General features: G+C 37.5%; 1 protein-coding gene across 18 annotated transcripts in view; it reads right to left on the bottom strand.

Moving 5' to 3' along the window:
- Map2 (microtubule associated protein 2) overlaps nucleotides 1-24,279 on the bottom strand; it is a 254,807-nt gene extending 230,528 nt beyond the window's left edge. For 7 of the 18 annotated variants that reach the window (XM_090354714.1, XM_090354716.1, XM_090354717.1 and 4 more), the window contains exon 1: nucleotides 24,124-24,277. The gene's annotated coding sequence lies outside the window, so the exon portion shown is untranslated. Of the gene's footprint in view, nucleotides 1-24,123 lie in introns of all 18 variants that reach the window. The other 11 variants (XM_090354728.1, XM_090354706.1, XM_090354712.1 and 8 more) reach the window with 6 other exon arrangements.
- Between the last annotated feature and the right edge of the window lie 224 nt (nucleotides 24,280-24,503).

The following is a 24,503-nucleotide window of genomic DNA, read 5'->3' as shown; positions in this document are numbered from 1 at the left end:
CCTCCACAGACTAGCTTGGAACCACAGTTCTGACAACATCCTGAGTTCACAACCTTGACCTCCAGGACTGTGGGAGAAACAGTATGTGTTGTCTGAAGGCATCATATTTATGTTAACTTGTTACAGAAGCCACAGATACCAACACAGCCAGTGAAGACTATGTAGTCCCAGCAGGTAGTCCAGGAATGCTATTCTATGAATCCTTTGGAAGGAATGAAAACAGATATTACTAAGACTTCTAGTTTGAAAAAATGCAAAAAGGATGGCTGCCAGCTTTTTACTTAACAGAAAGGGAAACCATTAAAATGACCTTCCATAAGCTTGTCAGTTATTTATCTTCCAGACTCAAGTGATAATATGGAAGCAACTTTACACTTTATATAGTTATGAATATTCTCTGGACTTCAGCCATGAACCTGGTTGTTTCAGACATTTTTCAGGCACAATGCTTTCTTGAAGTAACTAAGTTTTGCTGCTGCAGCACATGGAGGTTTCTTCTACACTTCTGTTATAGCAGAGGACCAGCATCTGCTGCTGTAATTTTAAGTCAGTGCTTCCTAAACAGATGAGACATGTCTCTGAATCACCAGGAGAGCTTATTGAACAAAGTAGATGTGGCATAGAACTTGAGAACTCAAATTTCTAACAATTTTCCAGGTGAGGATGAACTTGTTCATACAGAAAACATACATTTAGTACATTAAGGAAAGAATGTCCTCTGTTACCTCTAGAGTATTTCAGAGCTGTGTGAAAAATCCCCTCCACCCAGTAAGGTACCAAGATGGTTGAAAGGATGGGCATATTGCTTCAAGGTATATTGCTTAGACTTAGTATCCTTATGTCAGTGTAACATATTCTAATGGTTCTGGCAAAGCCTAAAGTTGGTATTCTGAGTTCAGAGACCCATGATGCATAATTTAAAAAGATATGGCTAGCAAGAATTCAGTGGATTCAGATGGAATATTTGGTAGTTAGATGACAGTGATCTTTTTTCTATAATCCAACATTAATGCACATGAGTCTTGGAAAACTTAAGAGCCTCTATTTGAATGGGCAAATTAAATCTCAACAGAAGGCTAAGGTCTTCAACAACTATAGCATTTACTGTACTTAAACACAACAGTAGGAAGATGAGTTATTTGATCTGAGAAAATTAAGACATACTTACTTAAAATTGAGTGGAGAGATAAGACAGCTGGAGCCTTCTCCCCACCCCTCACCCGCCCGCCCATTTTAACAATGTGATTTCAAAAGCTTGGCTGGTTCATGTCTAGATAATTCTAGGTTCCGTTTTTACAAAAAAAAAATGCTTTCTACCATTTCAAATTTAAAGGTTACTTTGTTTTTATTACTGAATACATAATATTTTCAAACCAATGTAATATAGTAGCAGCTCTATTTTCTTTTTCAAATTAAGACTGGTGGAGGGATGAATACATTCAAAATACATATAAACCTTCCTTTTTAGATAAATGGAGAAAATATACAATGTAACATTAAGGGTAGTTCAAAGAGGGCAGTATTGAAGGCATACAACTATAGACTAGGTTCTAAAGAAGGACCTACACAATTCTAAAAAAAAAAACAACAGATTTTGTAGGAAAACAGCATTCAGGTATAAACTAAGCTTTTCTTTATTTTCCAAATTTGAGGCTTATTTTAGTTAAAATAGAACAATGGTAAAATAGAACAAAGGTACTGTATGAAAATTGACATTTCTTAAGCAATTAATTTTTTCTAAGAACAAATCTGACAGACCTTTGGCTATGGGATTAAATCGAACAACTTAAAACAATTACTTCCCAAATAAGAAAAAATCACATAGCCATTGTTGGTATCTTGAGTAAATGTGGTTCTTTTTTTAATAGCACTCTCCATTGGGCAGGCAAAACAGGTACTGAGGTTTTGACTGCCAAAAAAAACATGTGGCTTTTTGTTCACTGAAGTTATAGGATCTTTTATGGCTTGTAGACAAAAGGAAAGAACTGCTGTGTTTCTCCATTGTGTTTAAGCCCACATATCATTAAAACATGCTGGGTAATACTTCAATGAAAATTGCTATTATGAGTAATTTTCTTGGAAGATGTGGGTGGTTGAATGGTTTGCCAATGCTTATGATTGTTACTCTCAGGTTTGGTCCTGTTGGTAGAACATGAATTTCCTGATCATATTTAATAAGCTATCACAGTTAAGATGTTATATAAAAATGGCAGCTTACTCCCTCAATGCACATTATCTACGGGCCCAGTGTTTTTGTACATTGAATAATTTTTGCTTTTGGCTTTTCCACAGGTAACAAAAACAACAACTTTTCTCTTGTCTCTACTTTCATATTTGGTCATATGTTTTAAGCGTATTGCAACTTCTTGACTGAGAAACCCTACACCACACCCAAATACTGAAGTCATTACTCCTGTCAGTCTATTTTGAACAACTATTAGGATGTAGCTTTCGATTTCATGTGATCTTCACTTGCATCACTGCCTAGGCAGAAAATGATTAATTTGTGCAACTCATGGAGTCAATATTTTAAACCTAGATGTGAACATAAAACTCTCTTTTCACAGTATGAAGCCAATAACTTTTGTGTTCCAATTGTCCATTCAAAATGTTAGACTGTGCCTTATTAGTGACTTTAACAATTGCCTTTTGTTTTTGTTTTTTTTTTTTGTTTTTTTTAGGTGTTTCTTTATTTGATGCTGGGGATCAAACCTAGTAGGTTGCACTTGCTAGGTGAGCACTTTGACACAGACCTACATCCCAGCACCAAAACTGCCATTTTTTGTGTGTGATGCTATGAAGATACATGTGATTGTGAATCACAGTTAGAAATATTCTCATAGACTCAAAACTCACTTCTATGTTATCTAGAGGCTATTATATTCTACTTCTAACTTTTTTCAAAATTAGAGTTCCTGTGAAATTATCAGATGAGGTAAAAATGAGGTAGCATGCAGATAGAAAGAAAAAGGAGAAACTTTGTCAGTGATTATGATATACTATCCATCATTCATGCATCTTGACACATGCTTTTATGGATGCAGGCAAATATTGCCTTTTGAAACTGTGTGTTCTTATAAGGTTTTTTAGATTTTGAAACATAGATTTAAAAAGTTCTCATGAACCCCGAATTTTAAATATAACAATTCTTTCTTAAAGAATATTTAGTTGGGTGTCAGTGGTTCACATCTGTAGTTACTCAGGAGGCTGAGACCTGAGGATCACGGTTCAAAGCCAACCCAAGCAGAAGAGAGTGAGGGTCTTATCTCCAATTAATCACTCAAAAACCAGCAGTTGAGCTATGGTTCAAAGTGAGTAAAAATGCTCAGGGACTCAGGGACAGTGCCTAAGCACGGAGTTCAAGCTTCATGACAAAAAAAAAAAAAAAGTCTCCATGAAAACTGAATTTACAAAAATTAGTCTTTATAATTGAATTGTAGGTTAAGTAATTTATAGTAACTGTAATCCTTACTCTAACACTTGTATTATACTTTCCTCTTCATTTTCCCTCTAAAAACTACTAGAGTGGCACTGTGGCTCAAGGGGTAGGATGGTAGCCTTGAGCTGAAGAGCTCACGACAATGCCCAGGCCCAGAGTTCAAGCCCCAGGATCTACACACACACAAAAAATGTTTGGGCCGGGAGTTTTGCCTAGTGGTAGAGTGCTTGCCTAGCATGCACAAAGACTGAGGTTTGATTCCTCAGTACCACATACATAGGCAAAGCCAGAAGTGGTGCTGTGGCTCAAGTGGTAGAACTCTAGCCTTGAGAAAGCCCAAGGGCAGTGCTCAGGTCTTGAGCTCATGTCCCAGGACTGGCAAAAAAATAAAACTATTGGAAAATTATTTCATTATTTGGTAACCAAAAATTTACTTACAAGAAGTATCAAAATAGTGTAATCTCTAATTGATCTGTAATTTTAGATTAATAGCTCAACTTTCTATAAATGATAGTGACTACCTGGATTTAGTTGGAGTATATATTTATATTTGAGCTAAAAGTCATGTATTATGTGTAATACTTATTGTACAAGGCTTTTTAATTACAAGAGACATTAATATTGCAAAACATTCACCTTTGCACTATTTATATATAAGTTACTAATATTTTGTTTATTTGTGCAAAGAGACAGGTAATGTTGAATAAGATAAATTTTCACTCCCAAGAAAGACAAAGTTGGAGGTGCTAGTTACTACATTGATTTGAAACAAATCACTAAATGGATAACTTTGCTGGTGTTAATCGTTAACGTATGTGTTAGTCACTTGTTATAGTGTTTAAGCACACTTAATATTCTGTTTGACATTATGGAATGCTAGTTAATTATGATATAGCAGATCTTTTTATAATAATTCATTTCCAGGGTTCAACACATTCTTTTTGTGTATAATATTTATAGTATTTATTTAACTTCAGTGCTGTGGCTGACAATGTACTATCACTTTCACATAAATTATCCCAGTAACCTTTGGAGAAAGGAACAATACCAATAGCAAAGGCAGTGGCCCAGGGTTGGATTCAATTATCTGCCTCTATGGGAGTGGACTGTGAAGAGACTGGAAGCACCTATCAAGAAAAATACTTGACTGACAATAGCATCCTGAATGGAGAATGCAATTCAATAGACAAGCACTATTTGAAGCCAATAATTTACTAGCAAAACTAAACAGCACTGTGAACCACCAGTGCTGTTCAGAACAAAAAGTAATTATTTCAGTTCCTGGTATATGCCAGACACTCTGCTAGAAGCTAGATTTACAAAAATGAATATGGTAGTTCCTTCCTGTAAAAAGCATAAATATTCAGTAAGATACAAATATAAATGCTGGTTTAGAAAGATATAAAGCAGTTAGCCAAGGCAGGGAGAGGGAGGCGGGTGGGAGCACATAATAGGAAGAATAAAGCAAGCAATGTGTGGAGATTACAGTAGCTTGCTATTTCTGAGGCCAAAAATAAAGGCAAGAGAGTGGCCGAAAATAAGGTTGAAAAGATAGCATGCTTCCAGATCTGCATGGTTATATTTAACAGGCTATATTAATAAGACACTGGAGGAAGTATTTTAAATGGAGAAGAGATCTACTTAGACACGCAGTTTAAAAAGATCACTCTGGCTCATGTAAAGACTGAATTTAGTGGGAAAAGAATAAAGGCAGGAAGTCAACTGCATTTTGGATGTAAAGTGCAGAAAAAAGTCACTAAGAGCAGAAATGAAAAGGAGACACTAATGAAAAGAAAATTCATACTTAGCAAGTATATTCAAAGTCTAGAATGGCTGGTGACTTCTGATTACGATGGATTTTGAACACGCTGAGTTTCAAGTGGCTACAGAATGAGCAAGACCACCTGGCAGGTAGTCTGGTATGACTCTGACTTCCAGGAAAGAAACTCAAGGTAGAAACACTGATTAGGAAGTAGTGAAAAATACAGATGACTGTTAAAGCTCTCACAATACAACTTATCACCCACTAAGACTATATATACAAGAGTCACAGATTCTATAGAGTACATAAGTAGGAAACAATTGGATAATACTAACATCCATTGCTGATCAAATTATTAAACATCTATGTATAAATCAAATGTTTTATTAGTTATTAACTAAGATATGGTCAATAGCATATTGACTACTATAGTTCACATAAAATTTGTGGTCCCACAAAAAGCAAAATATCAGTTAATGTTTCATAGCGATGTGTCAGAGTTCTCCAGACTACACATTTGAGGCTAAAGTTCTTTTACTCCCTCAATTTAGTGCTTTGTGTTAAACACACACACACACACACACACACACACAGTTATAAATCAATATATTTTATAGTTCTTCATTAACATCCAAGTCATCATTTCAGAATCATGATGTCTAATTTCCATTAACAATTAGGATTTAATATCAATATTCAAATGACCATATGCCTTTCTGACTTCTGTATAAAACGTTTAGTCCTCTTAAAAGCACTTCAATTAAAAAAATGTAACAGAAACTAAATTATTTGTGAAATTCCACAGGTTTCAAAGCTTTTGTCATTTTCCCCTTATGATTAATGCAGAAACTCCAAAGCAAGCTCAAGCATAATCTTCCGGTTTTGTTCCCATGTGGTACTGTACTAAAAGCTCTCTGTTTTGATTCCTAAAACCACATGGATTGAAATGCAACTCATGCTACCAGGCATGGAGTTTGGTTTATAGTCCTGCTGTGACACAAATGCAGTGTCTAAGTTCCCTGCACTGTTATCTTGCGATTTGGATGCCAACCCTGAAGAATGGAAGGTCTGTTCCTTGATTAATTCAACTGCCCAGCACCATAGACAATCCATGGGTTGTCTCTACTTACTTGCTTGTAAATCATTTCCCTCCCAGGCTTTCACTTCATCATTGGTGACTTGTACATAGTAGGAAATCGCTCTGTTTCCTTTTCTTACTCTTATTGCACCAGGCATTGTTCAAAAGAAAATGGCTCTCATTATTCCCCTTTGATAATTTACATTTTAATTCTAGTTCCAGAACAGCTGGCCTTGGCTTTGAAAAGCATTACAATAAATCCTTTGGGCACACATCCTTTCCCTTCTTTTCCAAAGCATCTTTTCCTCCTAGGCTTTACTAAGAAGACATTCTCAAAAGATTAAAAAAGACATTTGTGGATCATTTGCACACAACAAAAAATTTAAAGGATTTATAAGGAATGATTACTTCATAATATGACTGATGTATGACTTTAGTATGTACTACATAAGGCAACAAAACACAGTATGATGTACATTAGTAAGTAAAACATTTTATTATATTTTGTTACAAATACTTTGTTCTGAAAGAATTTTGTAGAGGAGTAAATATAACATGTAACATATGTAGAATTCTATCTGTCTTTTCCTTAGTCTCAACCTCATTTTCTCAACATCCCTGATTATCTGTATTATTATTTATAGTTACGTGTTAAAATCATCATATTTTAATATGTGACAATAAAAATCTCAGTTTGACACATAAGCATTGCTAGGTCATTCCTTTTATTTAAAGGTTACCACATATATGTTTCTTCCCTTAAATATTAGTAAGGATGTGCAAGCATGATTTAAGTGTTCATTTGTCTCCTGTTCAGTGACTAAAAAGACATGAGGTAGCTGTCTTTCTCAACAAGATAGCAAGTTCCTGGAGGGTAAAGGAGCAATATAGCTAATAAGATTCATCACAGCATGGTATTTGAATTATAAGTGGTTTCTAATAAACATACTGAATATAAAGTCGATGCTCACAATGAACAGATTCATTTCCTCAGCACAGCATCTCATAGTTCTAACTTACCTGTATGGTAATTAGCTTTCCCTAAGAAAACTCATATCCATCCAGCACTCCAGTCTTCCAAGTATTGTATGTTTTGCAGAGAAAACAGATAGCTAAGCTTATGAACTGATTTGCATAAGCTGAATTAATATTAATATGAATGACTTTCCAATTACCCATAGAACAAGAGGCAGGCTCAGAGATAATTAAAATCGTCTCTTGCTTTGTGGTTTAGGAAACCTCTCCCAGAGAATCAGTTGGTTTTCTCAAGGTCTTAACAAGACAGTGCAGTGGCAATCATTTCTGTGTCTTGAAATAGGAAGTGTTCAGTCCTACACATTTCAACATCTTTAACAGTAGCTGGAGACAGGCATGACTCACGCCTGTAATCCTAGCTACTCAGGAGGCTGAGATCTGAGGATTAAGGTTCAAAGCCAGCCCCGGGCAAAAAAGGACTGAGACTCTTATCTCCAATTAACCTCTAGAAAATGGAAAGTGGGGCTTGGCTCAAGGACAGGGTGGTAGCCTTGAGCTGAAGAGCCTAGGGACAGCACTCAGACTGAGTTCAAGCCCTATGGACTCCCTGCCCACACCCCGCTACACACACACACACACACACACACACACACACACACACACACAAAAGAGTAGCTAGATACCAGTGGCTAATGCTTATAATCCTAGCTACTCAGGAAGCTGAGATCTGAGGATGGTAATTCAAAAGCCAGCTGGGGCAGGAAAGTCTATGAGACTCTTTTCTACAATTAATCACAGGAAAAAAAATGAAGCTGTGACTCAAACTGTAGAGTGCTAGCCTTGAGCAAAAGAAGTTCAGATATAAAAAGCCAGGCCCAGAGTTCAAACCCCAGAACTGGCACAAAAAATAAAGTAAAACAAAATAAAAAGGAGTTATCATTTTTAAGTAACAAATTTTGTTACATAATTTTGGATCCTAAACAAACTGCACCGAAATAATTTATTTAAAATATTTTTGACTACTCTTGACTATTTTCTTGACAATAGAGATATCATGGTCATAAAAAAATTAAGTGTCCTTGCAGGTACAGGAACAAGTAAATAAAAATTATGTGATAATTTAGTGATATATTTCCTACTTCAAAAATCACATCCTTGAATGTTGAAAATATATTCTATGAGGAAATGATTCTATGAAATACACATGGTCCATATGTTTAGATCTGGAGTGATAAATATAAACAAAATAAAACAGTTTTTAATTGTTCATGACAAAAAGTTATTGTGTGGACTAAAATTATAAAATAAATAAAGGTCAGTATTCTATTCCAAGTAAATTTGGCATACTGCCTATATTTCTAATCATGTTTTATACTCAACATGAACTACTAGGAAAAGTTAACATTGACTTAAAATTTCATGAACATTATTTTCAAGGGATGACAACTATTTAGATTCCAAATGTTCACAAATGGCTAGTTATCCCTACTTTACCAGCAACTTATCTATGGTATACTCATCAACTTTGCCATATTCCTTCCAGGTATCATGTTGGGCTGGGAAATAAATTTGTTCATTACTTTCTCACTTCCTGAAAGATATGTCTAGTGTGACCTCTAAATTCTGGCTCTGATTCCGAAACAAAATAAAACAAAAATCTTGAGAGATCCTTTGGCAATTGTCCTTGTTTTAAAAATATTAGAACAAGGGCAAAGAGGTCATGGTTTAGTTTATACAAAAAATTTTAAAGACTTCTTTTATGAGTCAATTCTAGAACAATTTGCCCTGAGTAAATAATTCTCCTCCCTCTCTCTCTCTGTCTCTCTCTCTCTATCTCTCTGTCTCTCCGTCTGTCTCTCTGTCTCTGTCTCTCTCTCTCCCCACACCCAAGTTAAAATGTATAGATGTTAATAAATGTGAATTGAAAAAAAATCATATGTGGTTGTAGAATAGTGATATAGGTGGCTATGTAGTTTTATAAATGACAAAACAAAGCAACAATGGGTTTCTAGATATGAGTGCAAAGTAAAACTGAAATTTACACCAGGGATTGCCAACAAGGTCATCTCTTTGTTTTCCATTTCATCCTTTTGGACCTCAAAAACAGGCTAAAGACAAGAATTTTTATAGACCTTTGACAATGAGTTTTATAACATTTTTGCTCAAATTTCCTATGTTTAGCCTTTAAATTTTATTAGCCAAGGTAATAACAGAATAATAATCAGTAAATTATTTATTTTTTTCCAAATTTAATTTTTTAAATGAACAGCTAAAATTGAAGTGTGTGTCATATAGCACAAGATACCCTGAAACTCATAAATGTTGAAGGATGATTAAGTCTGGCTAATTAGCATAAAACCTCCAATAGTTATCATCTTTGGCAATGAGAATATTTAACAAAAACTTTGCCAGCATCCTTCAAAAATATTATACAGCCTCACTAACTACAGCCACCAGGTTGTGCAATCGATATTAGAAATAGTCTTTCCCAGTAATGACCAACATTTCCCCCTACCCTTATAGCAACCACCTCTGCTTCTGATAGCTACAATTCTCGGTTCCCACAAGACCAGTTTTTTTAATATTCTACATGAGGAAATTAACTGAGAAGTAAACAGATGTTTAAGGTTAAACAGTTATACTCTAACTAACATCTCTATTTATAAATTGCTTCCAAAAAATGGTATCTACAAAAATAGACATTATTTTTGCCATGAGAAATTCAAATTCAATTTTCTTTAAAAATAATGTTTTTTCTATTATGACCAGCTTAACAATTTTTACCTTATTCCTAATTTTTGAACAATTTTTAATATTTTTCTACAATATCACAAATTCAATCTAATGCCTGTCCTGCTATCTTACACTTGAGCGTGGACAATGATTTTGTAAATCTGATTCTGATGGTACCTCCTGCCACAATTCAACATTTTGTTTATGTTCCAATTATTTATTTAAAACACAACCTGAAGTTAGCATTATACTTAATGGCGAAAAGCTTAAGCCATTTCCTCTAAAATCAGGAATGAGACAAGGATACCCACTCTCTCCACTCCTCTTTAATAGAGTATTATAATTCCTAGCCAGAGCATAAGGCAAAAAGCAAGCACAAAGGAGATTCAAATAGGGAAAGAGGATGTAAATCTTTCCATCTTTGCAGATGACATGATTCTGTATTTAATAGTCTCCATTCCCAAGTTGCTTGAGCTGATTCAAAACTTTGGCAAAATAGCAGGGTATAAAATTAATCCTCAAAAGTCCATCTTCCTGTGTGCCAACGAGAGGAGTGAGACAGAAATTAGGAAAGAAACTCATTTTGCAATACCCTTAAAGAAAATAAAGTACTTAGGAATTAACTGAGAATGTAAAGGACCTTTATGATGAAAACTAAAAACCTGAAAAAGAAAATTAAAGCAGAACTGAGGAAGTGTAAAAACCTCCCATGCTCCTGGATTGGAAGAATTAACATCGTGAAAATGGCAATCTTGCCAAGGGCTATCTACAAATTCAATGCAATACCCATCAATATCTCAATGTCATTCTTTAAAGAAACAGATGAGGCAATCCAAAATTTCATATGGAATAATAAAAGACTCCATAGAGAAAAAATAATTCTTAGCAGAAAGAACAACGCTGGAGGAATATCAATACCAAACTTTAGATTCTATAGTAACCAAAACAGCTTGGTACTGGCACATGAACAGGCCTGAAGACCAATGGAATAGAACTGAAGACCCAGACCTATGGTCACCTAATCTTTGATAAGGGAGCAAAAAAAACCCCAAAAAACAAAAAGAATGGAAGAAAGCCTCTTCAACAAATGGTGCTGGCAGAACTGGTTAAGCACCTGTAGAAAACTAAAGTTGGATCCTTCTATCTCACCCTGCACCAGGATTAACTCCAAATGGATCAAAGACCTTGAGGTAAAAGAAGATAAACTGAAAACTTTACAGGAAGGAATTGGAGATACACTAAGACTCCTTGGCACAGGTGGAAACTTTCTTAATAAAGACCCAGAAACACAACAAATTAAAGAAAGTTTGGACAGATGGACTGCATCAAACTGCAGAGTTTCTGTATGACAAAGGACAAGGCTAGCAAGTTAAATAGAAAGCCCACAGAGTGGGAAAAGACCTTCACTAGCCATACAACAGATCAAGGCCTCATATCTAAAATATATCTACAGCTAAAAAAATTGAATCTATCTATAACAAATCCTCAAAGAAACAACCATCCCATTATAAGATGGGCTAAAGACTTAAAGAGAGACTTCTCTGAAGAAGAAATAAGGATGGCCTATAGATACATGAAGAAATAAATACTTGATATCTCAGGCTATAAAAGAAATGCAAATCAAAACAACTTTGAGACTCCACCTCACTCTAGTTAGAATGATCATTCTCAAGAAATCTAATAACAACAGATGCTGGCAGGGATGTGGTCACTGTTGGTGGGAGTGTAAACTCGTTCAAGCACTATGGAAAGCAGTATAGTGTTTCCTTAAAAGACTAAACATAGAGTTCCCCTATGACCCAGCAATTCCACTACTTGTCGTTTACCCAAATGTCCAGAAACAAGGACATGCTAAAGCCACTAGCACAATGATGTTCACTGCAGCACTATGTACCCCATAGCAAAGATATGGAACCAACCCAGATGCCCCTCAGTAGATGATTGGATCAATAAGATGTGGTACTTATACACAATGGAAGTCTGTGCAGCCATCAGAAGAATGACATTGCCCCATTTGTAAGGATATGGAAAGACTTGGAAAAAAATCATATTAAGTGAAGTAAGCCAGACCCAAAGGCACTTAGGCTCAATGGTTTCCTTCATCTGCAATAATTAGCACACATCTAGGACTCTCCTAGCATAGGATTACAATAGCACAAAACCTAGGTACATAAGGTCATATAGAATGAGGCTAAATGAAAGGATCTTTAGGTTATGGAAACAAGAGATTTATCTTGAGTGATTGTTGTTCTTAATGTACTATGTTATTTGTCTTCTCTTTTGTTGCCCTTTGGTTAATCTCATATTGTTACTGTATCTGACTTTGTTACCTGGTATATTGTATATATGTTTATTTGTTTATTTGAAAAAGGAAAGGGAAGGGGAAAATAAGATGACTGGCAAGGGTGGGGAGTGTGAAATGGGGACAAAAACCTGAGAAGGGATATCAATGTGTGAGAAGTAATGCACCTACTACCTGGCAAATGTAACTGGAACCCCTCTATACATTACCCCGAAAATAAAAACTAAAATTAAATTTAATTTAATTTAAAAAATACAACCTGTTACTTAATTCCAATTCCAAACAAAATGCTTGCAGAAAGACAACTAAAAGATGGGCACCAGTGGCTCTTGCTAGCTACTACCAAGGCTTAGTTCTGAGGATCAAAGCCAGCCTAGGCACTGAAGTCTGTGAGATTCTTATCTCCAATTAACCACCAGAAAATGGGAAGTGGTGCTGTGGCTCAAGGGGTAGGGTTGTAGCCTTGAGCTGAAGAGCTCAAGGAGAACACCCAGGCCCAGAGTTCGATTCACATGACCCAGCCATAAGAAAAACCATAAAAGAAAAAAAAACCCTAAGTAATGATTAGACATTAGTTTTTCATCTTTTTGCTTTATTTTCCAAGGTTAATTCCCTGTTATAAGTTATATAAATTATAAGCTTAATAAGAGTCCATATGATTCAATGAGTACATCTTTATATGACTTCTAATTTTTTTTGGCTTCCCCAAATCTGTCTTTCTTCACCCTATCTCCATCAGCAGCATCAAACATCACCTTTTGGTACTGATAGTCTTCTAACTGCATATGAAAATGTCTGCAACCATACTTCCAAATTCCTATTTAGACTTCTATTCTAAATATGTTGGTCTATGTCACACCATAAAAATTCTAAACTGGTCATTGTATTTCCCTTCAAATGTGTCTTGCTACTTGTAATATAGCATATTCTATTCTACTGTCCATGTTCAAAAACTGAGTAGCTAGGATATGGACATGACCATCTCCTATTTTGTTTCATGTATCACAAGTGAACAACTATGGGAGAGTAATATGCTATATTTTTAAGAGTGTATGATGTAAACACAACTGTATAAGACAGGGAAGTCAATTAACTTTGTTCTTATTTCTTCTTAAAGCCATTTCATCAATCTCTTGACACAACATTCTATTCTGTATGTGATTTTTTTCAATGAGAGCTAATTATAAAGCTCATAATGAATCCTGTAAACACTACTCCAACTTTAATATACATTCTAATCATTTGATTAGAGCTCAGGGCCTGAGCATTGTCCTTGGACTTTCTCAAGGCTAGAGCTCTACCACTTGAGCCTCAGCACCACTTCTGGCTTTTTTCTATGTATGTGGTACAGAGGAATCGAACCTGGGTCTTGGTACATGCTAGGCAAGCACACTACCACTAGGCCAAACTCCCGGCCACTATTTTTCATACTTTTAATACTGTCCATGAGTATCTTCAGCTTTGGGAGGCAAACAAAACGAAACAAAAAAAATTTACATCACAAACGAAATAATTAGAAAAGCCAAAACAAAATGGAAAACAAGGAAAGAAGCTGTTAACTACTGCTTACTGGCAACACTTCAGTGTAAAGTAATAATGCTAATTTATCCCAATTATGTGACATTTTGACAATGTCATATAGATAACATCACAGGAAGGAATTAAAAGAGTAACAGCTTATTTCTTCTTAAAGATATGCTGAGAAAAAGGAGACAGCCTTGAACTCTGCCAAAAGTACAAGCATCAAATGCCATGCAAACTGTGCAGAACTTAATTCAAAAGAGTATTACAGTAATCAGCAGATAACTACAATATACAAAGTCATGTATCTGATATATGTATGAAGTGATTATTAATCTCACAGATGATCTAAGATCACAGTGAAACTGGACCTGCTCACTTGTCAAATATTCACATTTTGCCTAGAAGCAAAATGTGTTTCTTTCGTTTTTTTAAGGGTGGAATTTCTTCTTTTTCATATATTTTTATTGTATTTAATAGAAGGGTTACATTATGTTTACCAGATAGAAGGTGCATTACTTCACATACATTGATAACCTTCTCATGTCTTGGTCCCCATTTCCCTTCCACCCACCCCCACCCCTCGTCTTGTTTTCCCCCTTCCCTATCCAATTTCAGATAACCAAATACGCATTAATCATATTAAGTGAAGTAAGCCAGACTCAAAGGAATTTAGGCTCAGTGGTTTCCCTCATTTGTCATAATCAGTAGAAACCTTGGGCTCTCCTAGCAGAGATTTACAATAGAGCAAAACCTAGATACATAAGGCCATAGAGTATGATGCTAAATGAAAGGACCTCTTGGATATAAAAACAAAAGTCATATAATGAGTGATTGTTGTCCTTAATGTACTATGTTATCTCTCATCTCTTTTGCTGTCCCTTGGTTATCTCATATTGTTACAGTATTTCACTAAGTGTTTCGTTCTTAATTTATATATTTCAGAACCATATGGACTGCTGAGTGGAAACTGACTGTTTATAACTGTAGTAAATAGCCAATAAACATATTCATGTTAAAAATGGACCTGTTGAGTTTTTGGTTTGGTTTGGTTTGGTTTGTCAGTCATGGAGCTTGAACTCTGGGCCTGGGTGCTGTCCCTGAACTGTTCAGCTCAAGGCGACTACCCAACCCCTGAGCCACAGCTCCACTTCCATTTTTCTAGTGGTTAATTGGAGATAAGAGTCTCGTGGATTTTAGTGCCCAGGCTGGCTTTGATCCTCATATCTCAGCCTCCCTGAGTAGCTAGGATTAGAGGCATGAGCCAAGGCACCTAGCTTGGAACTATTTTCAATGAAAACTTTTTTCACATATGGCTTTGCACCTTTGTGTTTAGATTACTTTTAAAAACTTGTATGGGGGCTGGGAGTTTGGCCTAGTGGTAGAGTGCTTGCCTAGCATTCATGAAGACCTGGGTTCGATTCCTTGGTACCACATACAGAGCAAAAAGCCAGAAATGGTGCTGAGACTCAAGTGGTAGAGTGCTAGCCTTGAGAAACTCCAAGGACAGTGCTCAGGCCCTGAGCCCAAGCCCAGGACTGAAAAAAAAAAAAAAAACTTGGATGAAAAAGGCTATTAGTAACTAAAACTAATTATCTATATCCAACAATTTTACCTATCCAAGAGGCACAGAAAGTAACACAGTGTAAATTACATGCATTCCCAGTATTACATTAGATTGGGTCTACTCATTTCTTCCATTGATTTCTGATTTTTTAAATTATATCTGTCTTGTGACTTAACATAACAGTAAGTAAGATACAGATCCACCTATAGGGATTTAGAAGATATAATTAATCTTTGAAAGCTTTTATGAGATTCTTAAAAAAAACTGTTTTCATAACCTTCAAAGTTAGAGGATGTTGCAAGTCAAATAAAAACCAAACTCCTTATCATGATCAAGACGACCCAGATGGTCTAGAACTGTCTTCTGCTCTGACCTCCTGTTTGCTATCCACTATCAGGTTCATTTGACTCCAATAACATTTATTGGTCTTTTTCTTTTTTTCATATATTTTTATTGTAATTAATAGAAGGGTTACATGATATTTGCCAGATAGAAGGTGCATTAATTCACATACATTGATACCCTTCCATCTGTCTTGGTCCCCATTTCCCTCCCCCCTACCCCCACCCCTCATCTTGTTTTCCCCCGTTTCCTATCCAATTTCAAATAACCAAATACAAATATATCCAATATATCAGGTAACAAAGTGAGATACAGTAACAATATGAGATAACCAAGGGACAGCAAAAGAGATGAGAGATAACATAGTACCTTAAGGACAACAATCATTCATTATATGGCTTATGTTTTTATATCCTAGAGATCCTTTCATTTAGCTTCCTACTATATGGCCTTTTGTATCAGGTTTTGCTCTATTGAAAATCTCTGCTAGGAGAGCCCATAATCTACTGATTATGATAAATGAGGGAAACCATTGAGCCTAAGTTCCTTTGAGTCTGGCTTACTTCACTTAATAGGATTTTTTCTAAGTCTTTCCATTTCCTAACAAATGGGGCAATGTCATTCTTTCTGACAGCAGCATAGAATTCCATTGTGTACAAATACCACATCTTGTTGATCCACTCATCAACTGAGGGACATCTAGGTTGGTTCCATATCTTTGCTATGGTAAATAGTGCTGCAAAGAACATTGTTGTGCTGGTGGATTTAGTATGTCCTTGTTTCTGGATGATTAGGTACATACCAAGTAGTGGAATTGCTGGGTCATAGGGGAGCTCTATGTTTAGTCTTTTGAGGAACTGCCATACTGCTTTCCATAGTGGTTGAACGAGTTTTCACTCCCACCAACAGTATAGTAGTGATCCCTCCTGGCCACATCTCCTCCAGTATCTGTTGTTATTAGTTTTCTTGATCCTGGCCATTCTAACTGGAGTGAGGTGGAATCTTAAAGTTGTTTTGATTTGGTCTTTTTCTATGCTTCTCAGCTATGCCATGCCGAATCCTAATGGAGGTATTTTCTCTGACTTGGAAGCAGGGATAATCTTGCTTCCCACTGAATCCATGCTCTCTCATAAGTTTCTATAGTCTGTTCCTTAGAGCATCCTATTTGTTCCCCCTGCGCAAACCATGAGTTTATTGTTTTACTAGTTCGCTTGTTTTTTGCTGCTACAATGTTGGCATCATTTGTCTCATTATCATTTATTAAATAAATATATGATGGATACAAGAAACAGAGCATAATATGTGATATCTAAGTGGAAACAATGTATCTTCCCAACTGAGAGCATCACTTATTAAAAGATAATCAGTATTTAATTATTTATAGGCCCTTTTAATTTCTGACTATCACATCCAAGAGGAAGAGCACAAAACCACTATGCTTACAGGATCTACACTCAGAGGAATTGATTCTTGATGTGCAATTAACTTGGTTTTCTCCTGTGTCTGTGGCTTAAATAAAGATCCTCAGGGCAAAATGATATGTACAGTCCATTCTTTCACCAATGTGTATGGTAAAAGCATAAGGAAATTTCATCTTATTTATTCACAGATAAAAGTCACTCCAACTCTAGGAAATGATTAAATAATGTTCAGTAGAGAATTAGAATATACTATGTGGCATTCTCTAACAGGACAGTATTAATAACCCTTCGCTTCTTACATAAAGTGATATCATTTCAATTTTCAGTGCCTAAGAATATGTTCCATTTTAAATATTTAAGCGTAGTCTTTGCTTAATTTCTTTCCTCTAAGATGTTCGTCATGCCTTTCAAATATTTGTCAACTTAAGACTCCAATGCCTAAGCAGCGTGGGTGCAGGTGTAGCTGAATGGAACACAGTAACCATGGCAACACCTAGTGCTAATTTAATTTGCTGTCTCCTTGGCAAAAGCAGATACACAAGAGGAAGGGAGCACCCACTGTGGGGCCAAGAAACAGGAAGGCACGCAGCAGTAGTGGGGAACAGGCCTTAAGCCCTTCCAGCTCACTTCCTTTAACTAAAAATGTCAAAGCTGGGAAAACACAAAAGCAAAGCTATTTTGAGGAAAGACTGATGATGCTGTAGATCAAAAAAAGAAAAAAAAAGGGCTCAAAGGGCAGGCTATTTCTGTTGGATTCCCTTGTAACCCTTGTAATAAACCAAGTTTAACCACAGACTCAGTCAATGTGGAGGATTCCCTCTGGATAAGTCAAATTCAGAGAAAAAATTCCCGTGAGTCTGAACACTCACTCTAGAGTTTAAGTTTCTCTTGAGATCCAAACCACAGGGACGGCCCTGAAGCAGAAGTACTGTCAGTTGTTTCCTGGATCAGACTTAGCCTCAGTGCTCAGTGCTGAAGCAGGCATGTAGCTTGTTGGAGCGGCTCTGTTTTACAACTGTGTGAAAATCATAGCTGAGTCACAAAATTGGACAGGTAAGAATGCTTCCTAACTCCGCCCTTAGCTTAGAGAACAAGCGTACAGCCGGGATTAGGAAGGAAGGTCAGAATGAGATGGGTTCCATGGGTACTCCTAACTGAATGCTGAGGTTAAGGCTCAATTATTCCATCTCTGACCTGGTTCCACCACTGATTGATTACCTGAGGAAAGTCACTTACCTGCTCCTCCTTTCAGCTTAATTATATCATAAGCTTATGACATTTGCTTCTGATTACTAAAAACATCATAAATGAATATATAATTAGCAATCCTTGATAACTGATACCCTTTCTGAAGCAGGGAAGAAACACAGAAGTAAATTATCCATTTGAAAAGTTAATTGTTTTAAAAGACTACATTTAATGACATTTTATATTTCCAGACACGTAAGTAGAGAATCCTTTTAAGCCACCCATTTATACCGAGACAAAGAGCTGCACTATTATTTGAAAAACAAATTTACAGACCAATGGCTCACACCTGTGATACCAGCCACTCAGAAGGATAAGAATTTAGGATCAAGGTTTGAAGCCAGCCCAGGCAGGAATACCTACGATCCTATTACCTCCAATTAACCTATACAAAGCCAGAAGTAGAACTGTGGCTCAAAGGATGCAGCATGAGCCTGCAGGTCCCTGGCCCCCTAAACTCAAACCCCAGCATTTGTGCATGCACACATGCACACACACACACAAAAGAAAAGAATGAGCAAAGGAAAGAAAGAAGAAAACAGAAAAAAGAAAAGAAAAGACAAGCTTAAACATGATCACAATTATCTATAATCCAAGCACTGAGGCAGCTAAGACAGGAGGAAGGAGAATTTGAGGCCAACTTGGGCTATGCAGTGAGCTTCAGGTCAACCTTAGCTACAGAGTTAGACCCTGTATCAAACAATTAAACATCTCAAAATAGCTTATTAACATACAGAATTTATAATTGCATTCTTATATATTATTCATTATATAATTCACCCAAGTGCATATTCATCAATATGTATATACAAATGCATACACACAGATATGTTCATTTGTCTCCCCTGGTATGTTTTAGTTGGAAACAAATTGTTTATAACTTTCCCAATGTCCAGAACATGATCTTATTTATAGACTGAAAGAGGTCCTTGTGCTTTTTGTTGTCTAAATTTCCATATGATTTCACTAAAATGTACAGGAAAAAAATTAGATAGTCAAAGTATTACAGCTAAAAGGAAAGTGTATCTCTTTACTATGAAAGACCAAAGTTCAAAGTTCAAAGGCTAGATTCAAATATTTTAAAATAAAATGCCATCTAATTGCATTCATATTGTTTTGAGCATTTTAATTCACTACAGAACTGCTTCCAACAAGCATCCTGAATAAATTTTACAATTTATTTCCAGCCAAAAAATTTCCAGCAATAGCTGGAAGCAATAACAAACAACACAAAAGTACAAAACAATGTGTAGAGGTAGAAAAGCAAAACAGATTTCTTTCCTCTCTCCCATGTAGACAGAAGCTCATCTACAGCCTACATAGCCAAACATCAGCAGTTGAGAACCTACATTCACTCCTCATCTCTAACACACCTCAGCACTCAAATTTTCCATAGACACTTACCCTTGATTTTCTTCCTTTGGGCACCCCATCTTATTTGTAGTTCTTCAATTGCTGTTTGGCGTCTAGATTCAATTCCAAAATTCAAATAATTTTTTGAGAGTATAAAAAATGCCTCTCATAATGAATAATGAGTATACAGAATTAATGACCCTGGAAGTGAAAGATAAAAGCTAACTTTGTGCATAAGAGCACTATAACCAAACTGCTTTGAGAACAGTAAGCCTAACATTCACTTATTTGCTAAGCAGAATGGTGTATATCATATTAACATATTTGAGATAAATACCTAAGATGAAAAGAACTTAAGAGCTTCGTTAATTCATATGTATCAGACACAAACATGTTTGCAGTTTTACTAGAATTTATTTTCATTTTTGTGCATTTACAAGTCAGTGATTTACCTCAATGAATACTTTTGAATTAAGGCATGTACTACTGATATGGAGGTGTTTTCTTCTTTAGTAGCTCAGGTTCTTTCTCTCCAGAGAAAATTGAGCATTGGGAAGAATTTAATAGTCATAATTACTCTAAAACCCCTAAATTAGTTCCTATTGTGGCATAGGAACATTGCTGATCATTCAGAGATATACTTAATGTCATCTATACATTTAAGCAAATGTGATCTTAATTTCTAATGCCAACAATGCAACTCTTTTTGTCAAAAGCACAGTCCTCCAGTCTATTATAAAACTAGTGAAATTCAACACAAAGCATGTTATAAGAAAATACTGCTTAAGCTGGGCCCAATGGCTCATACTTGTAATCCTAACTACTCAGGAGGTTGCAATATGCAAGATCATGTTTTAAAACCAGCCCCCAAGCAGAACCATCCCTGAGTCTCCATCTCCAGTTAACCAGCAAAAAAGGTGAGCTAAAGGCCTAGTTCAAGTAAGTGGTAGAGTGCTGCCAGTGAGTTCAAGACCCTGAGTTCAAGCCCATGTATTGGGGTGGGGAGGAAGCAAACCCTGAAAATATGGAGGAAAAATAATTATCAACAAGTACTTCTCTAATATTTAGAAAACTTTCAAATTGGCTTAAATCAAAAGGTGTAAAAGAAATGAAATTATTCCTTCAGACTTAGGAGATTCGATGTCAAGTTTCACTTCTGGCTGCATATTTCTAACCAAGTTCAAGATCCCTGAAAATAAATACACGAAGAGAGAGAGAGAGAGAGAAAAATCTCCCTTTTGCCTCACCAGAGCAACACTAGTAGCAGTTGTTGTGGGAAGAAAGGCTTCCACCCTGAAATGGGTGTGCTGCTGGTGTCTGGTTTCCACCAAGAGGATGCCTGCTCCTTCTGAGAAGCAGGAGCACCTAACAGCATGAGGTCATACTGTGCCAGTTTCACTGGGTCAGGCTCTTTCAGCACATTCTCTCTTTCTCCTCCCAGAGAAGGTCCTGTCAACAAACCATCCTGAGACTGATCGCATCCAATTCAAAATTCCTGGGAGTACTGGCTCTGCTCCTGCGATTGTAGACATAACTAGAAACATGAGGCAGTACAGACTCAGCCAGGAAGTAGGCTATCTGAGGAAAAGAGAGAATAATTATGACAGAAGACAAATGAAGAAAATTAAAATTGATTTTATAAAAGTACTACTGTAGGGCCGGGAGTTTGTCGTAGTGGTAGAGTGCTTGCCTAGCATGCACAAAAACCCAGGTTTGATTCCTCAGTACCACATACGTAGAAAAAAAGCCAGAAGTGGTGCTGAGGCTCAAGTGGTAGAGCTCTAGCCTTGAGAAAGTACAAGGACAGTGCTCAAGCCGAGCTTAAGCCCAAGACTGGCAAATAAATAAATAAATAAATACATTTTAAAAAATGAAAGTACTGCTTTTTAAGACAAAGGGAAAAAACTTTCGTTTCCATTTCATGGAGTTCACCTTGATTAATATTATTTTATATGATCACATGCACATAGGCATTGAGCCTTTGTGGTCCTTCTCCTCAGAGTATATCCTTCTTTGGTCTTACTGTATGGGAAGTACTGTTTGTTTGTTTGTTTGTTTGTTTGTTTTCAAAAAGAAGGTCATTGCTTAAATTGCTTAGATACACTTATGTATGTGAAGCAATTTCCTACTTACACATTTTTAAATGAAAGAAATCTCTGGAAATTACTTTGGATAACAAACTGTGAAATATGTAAAATTAAATAAAATCTACTGCATATAGATAAATACAAAAAAACCTTCTACCTTTTCTTGAAGTGGGGTCCTTTTGCGTGCATTGGGGGAGGTGATTGAAATGTCTATGGTTTACAAATTCCTGAGCTTTTCTATTAGAAAAGCATACTGTAGAGAAAGATGAGGAGAACTATGAAAAATGTGAGACTGTTCAACATACATTGTACTCATAAACTGACATGCCGAATAGAAACTCCTTTGTACAACTCTCTGAGGGCAATAATAATCTTAAATTTTTTTCCAGTCCTGGGCCTTGAACTCAGGGCCTAAGCACTGTCCTTGAGCTTTCTCAAAGCTAGCGCTCTACCAATGGAGCCACAGCACCATTTCCAGCTTTTTTCTATACATGTGGTATCGAGGAATGGAGCCCGGATCTTTGTGCATGCTAGGCAAGCACTCTTATCACTAGGCCAAACTCCAGTCTAAATAATCTTACTTTTTTTTTTTTTGCCAGTCCTGGGCTTGAGCTCAGGGCCCCTAATCTTACATTTTTTTTATACACATTTACTACTCAGTTATTTTTCAAAAGGTGTTTTTTGTTTGTTTGTTTGTTTGTTTTTGTCACAGCAAGGTTTGGTCCTAAGCAGGCTGTAATCTTCATTAGGCATACAATCAAAAGTGTTCTAAAGGGTTTTTATTTATTCAATCTATTTTGACTGCCAAAAAACTCGTAATTGTCTAGAGTAAAATGACAGGGTGACAGTGCTATGCTTTTAAACAGGTACCTGCAGCTCACTGAAAGGGACATTTTGCATAATAGGGCTCACATAAAAAAGGCTTTGTTCTCCATTGCCTCACCGTGGTGGTAAGCCTTAACTGCAGTCATTTCTCCTAACTGGTGATTTAAAATACACACACACACACACACACACACACACACACACACACACAGTTTTATTTTATTTTATTTTTTTTAGCATTTAAGTTAGTTCCATTCTAAAACTTTCTAATCCCTTTCAGTCACACTCAAAACTGTATAACACCAAAGATAGGTCTTTCACATTACAGATTTCATTCACAATCCACACCCTCAAAGATCAGTTTTATAAGATCTGTCTTATAAGTATTCACTTTGCTTTCTGACATGTCTGTAGCATATTTTAATGTATGTGGACATATGGGCCCAAGCATTTAAACAAAAAGGCTTCCCAGTGACTCTGTTTTAAAAGGCCTGTGTCCGGGAAGCATTGTGATAAGGGCTTACAACAGATGGTGTACAGCAATTGTCACACGCAAGGTTAATGTTTTAACCAGGGCTTTTAATTTTTCTGACAAAATCCTGCAGCCTGGATGCCAGGAGGGATAACATGCATTTCCCCGTTTTTAAGGATGGTGTTTTCTGACTCCATCGCTTTTACTAACCCTCCCCTATCCCCACCCTACACCCAAACACACACCTCCCTGTTCCCGGCCCCTCCATACTCCTTCTGGATATTTCCATCCTTAAACAAAAGGCGAGGTTGGGGAAGGAAGGCATTCAGCCCTGCAGCCCCCCAAAAAAGCCTTTAGGAAAGAAGAAAAGAGATGCAGGTCAAGGCAGCTCATCAACCCCATTCTTCATGAAGAAATTAAAACAACAACAAAAAACAAAAAACAAAAAAACCAAGACGGTGTAGTGCAGGTCTGGCTGGATGAGTCCTTTCTCCCGACCCCGCCCTCCAACCCCATCAGATACTGATTTTTCATGTTCCAAAAATTATAAATACGTATCAGCAGCCCCCCCCTTTCCAGCTGTCAGAGGGAGATGATCTAAAACCCCCTCGATGCTTCTTCATCTCTCCACCGTCCATCTCTCTTCTCCCCTTCTCTTTGTGTCATTCCCTCCTTTCTACAGTCCGGGTCGTAGGAGCTCTCACCACTCGTCTTCCAGGCTGACGCTAAGTTTCCAGTCGTGTTCGAGGGGTACCTGACCCGGTCGCTACCCGCCTCCCCACCCCGGCCTCAGGTATGGACCGGCGCCGGGTCCCAGGGACGCCGGCAGCGGTCGGGCCGGCTGCAGCTGCCGCCGGGCGGGGGACTGGACAGCGCCAAGTCCCGGGGCTCCCCGGAGCCCGGCCCCCTCCCCACGCCCACTCCTTTCTGCTGTGGGGCTCTCCTTCCCCGACACCCAGGCGCTCGCTGCGGCACCGGGCGCGGGCCCGGGCTCTTACCTGGGCACAGACTCCGGGTGCACCGCGGCTGCCGCTGTCACTGCCCACGGACTGGCAGAGCGGACGCGCTCCCTCCGCGCGGGGAAGAAGGGGACTCGGGACGGGGGAGAGGGGAGAAAAGGACGAGGAAGAGAACGAGGCGGAAGGGAAGAAGAGAGTGCAGGAGAAGGAGGAGGAGGATGCTGCAGCCGCTGGTGCCGAGAGCCCGCGCAGTCCGAGCGCCCGCGCAGTCTGAGCGCCGCGCCCCCGCTGCCGCCTCCCTGCAGGGCCGCACAGCCCCGCCCCTCCACCGCTTGGCCGCTCGCCCCGCCCCTTTGAGGCCCCGCCCCTCCGAGGCCCCGCCTTTCCCTAGTTGCCCAATCCGGCGCACCCCTTACAGT

This window comes from Megascapheus bottae, chromosome 21, assembly GCF_031878675.1.
Source record: "Megascapheus bottae isolate mThoBot1 chromosome 21, mThoBot2.hap1, whole genome shotgun sequence".
Classification (NCBI taxonomy): Eukaryota; Metazoa; Chordata; class Mammalia; order Rodentia; family Geomyidae; genus Megascapheus; species Megascapheus bottae.
The sequence above is the reverse complement of the archived record's forward strand: the minus strand, read 5'-3'. Positions and strand labels throughout refer to the sequence as shown.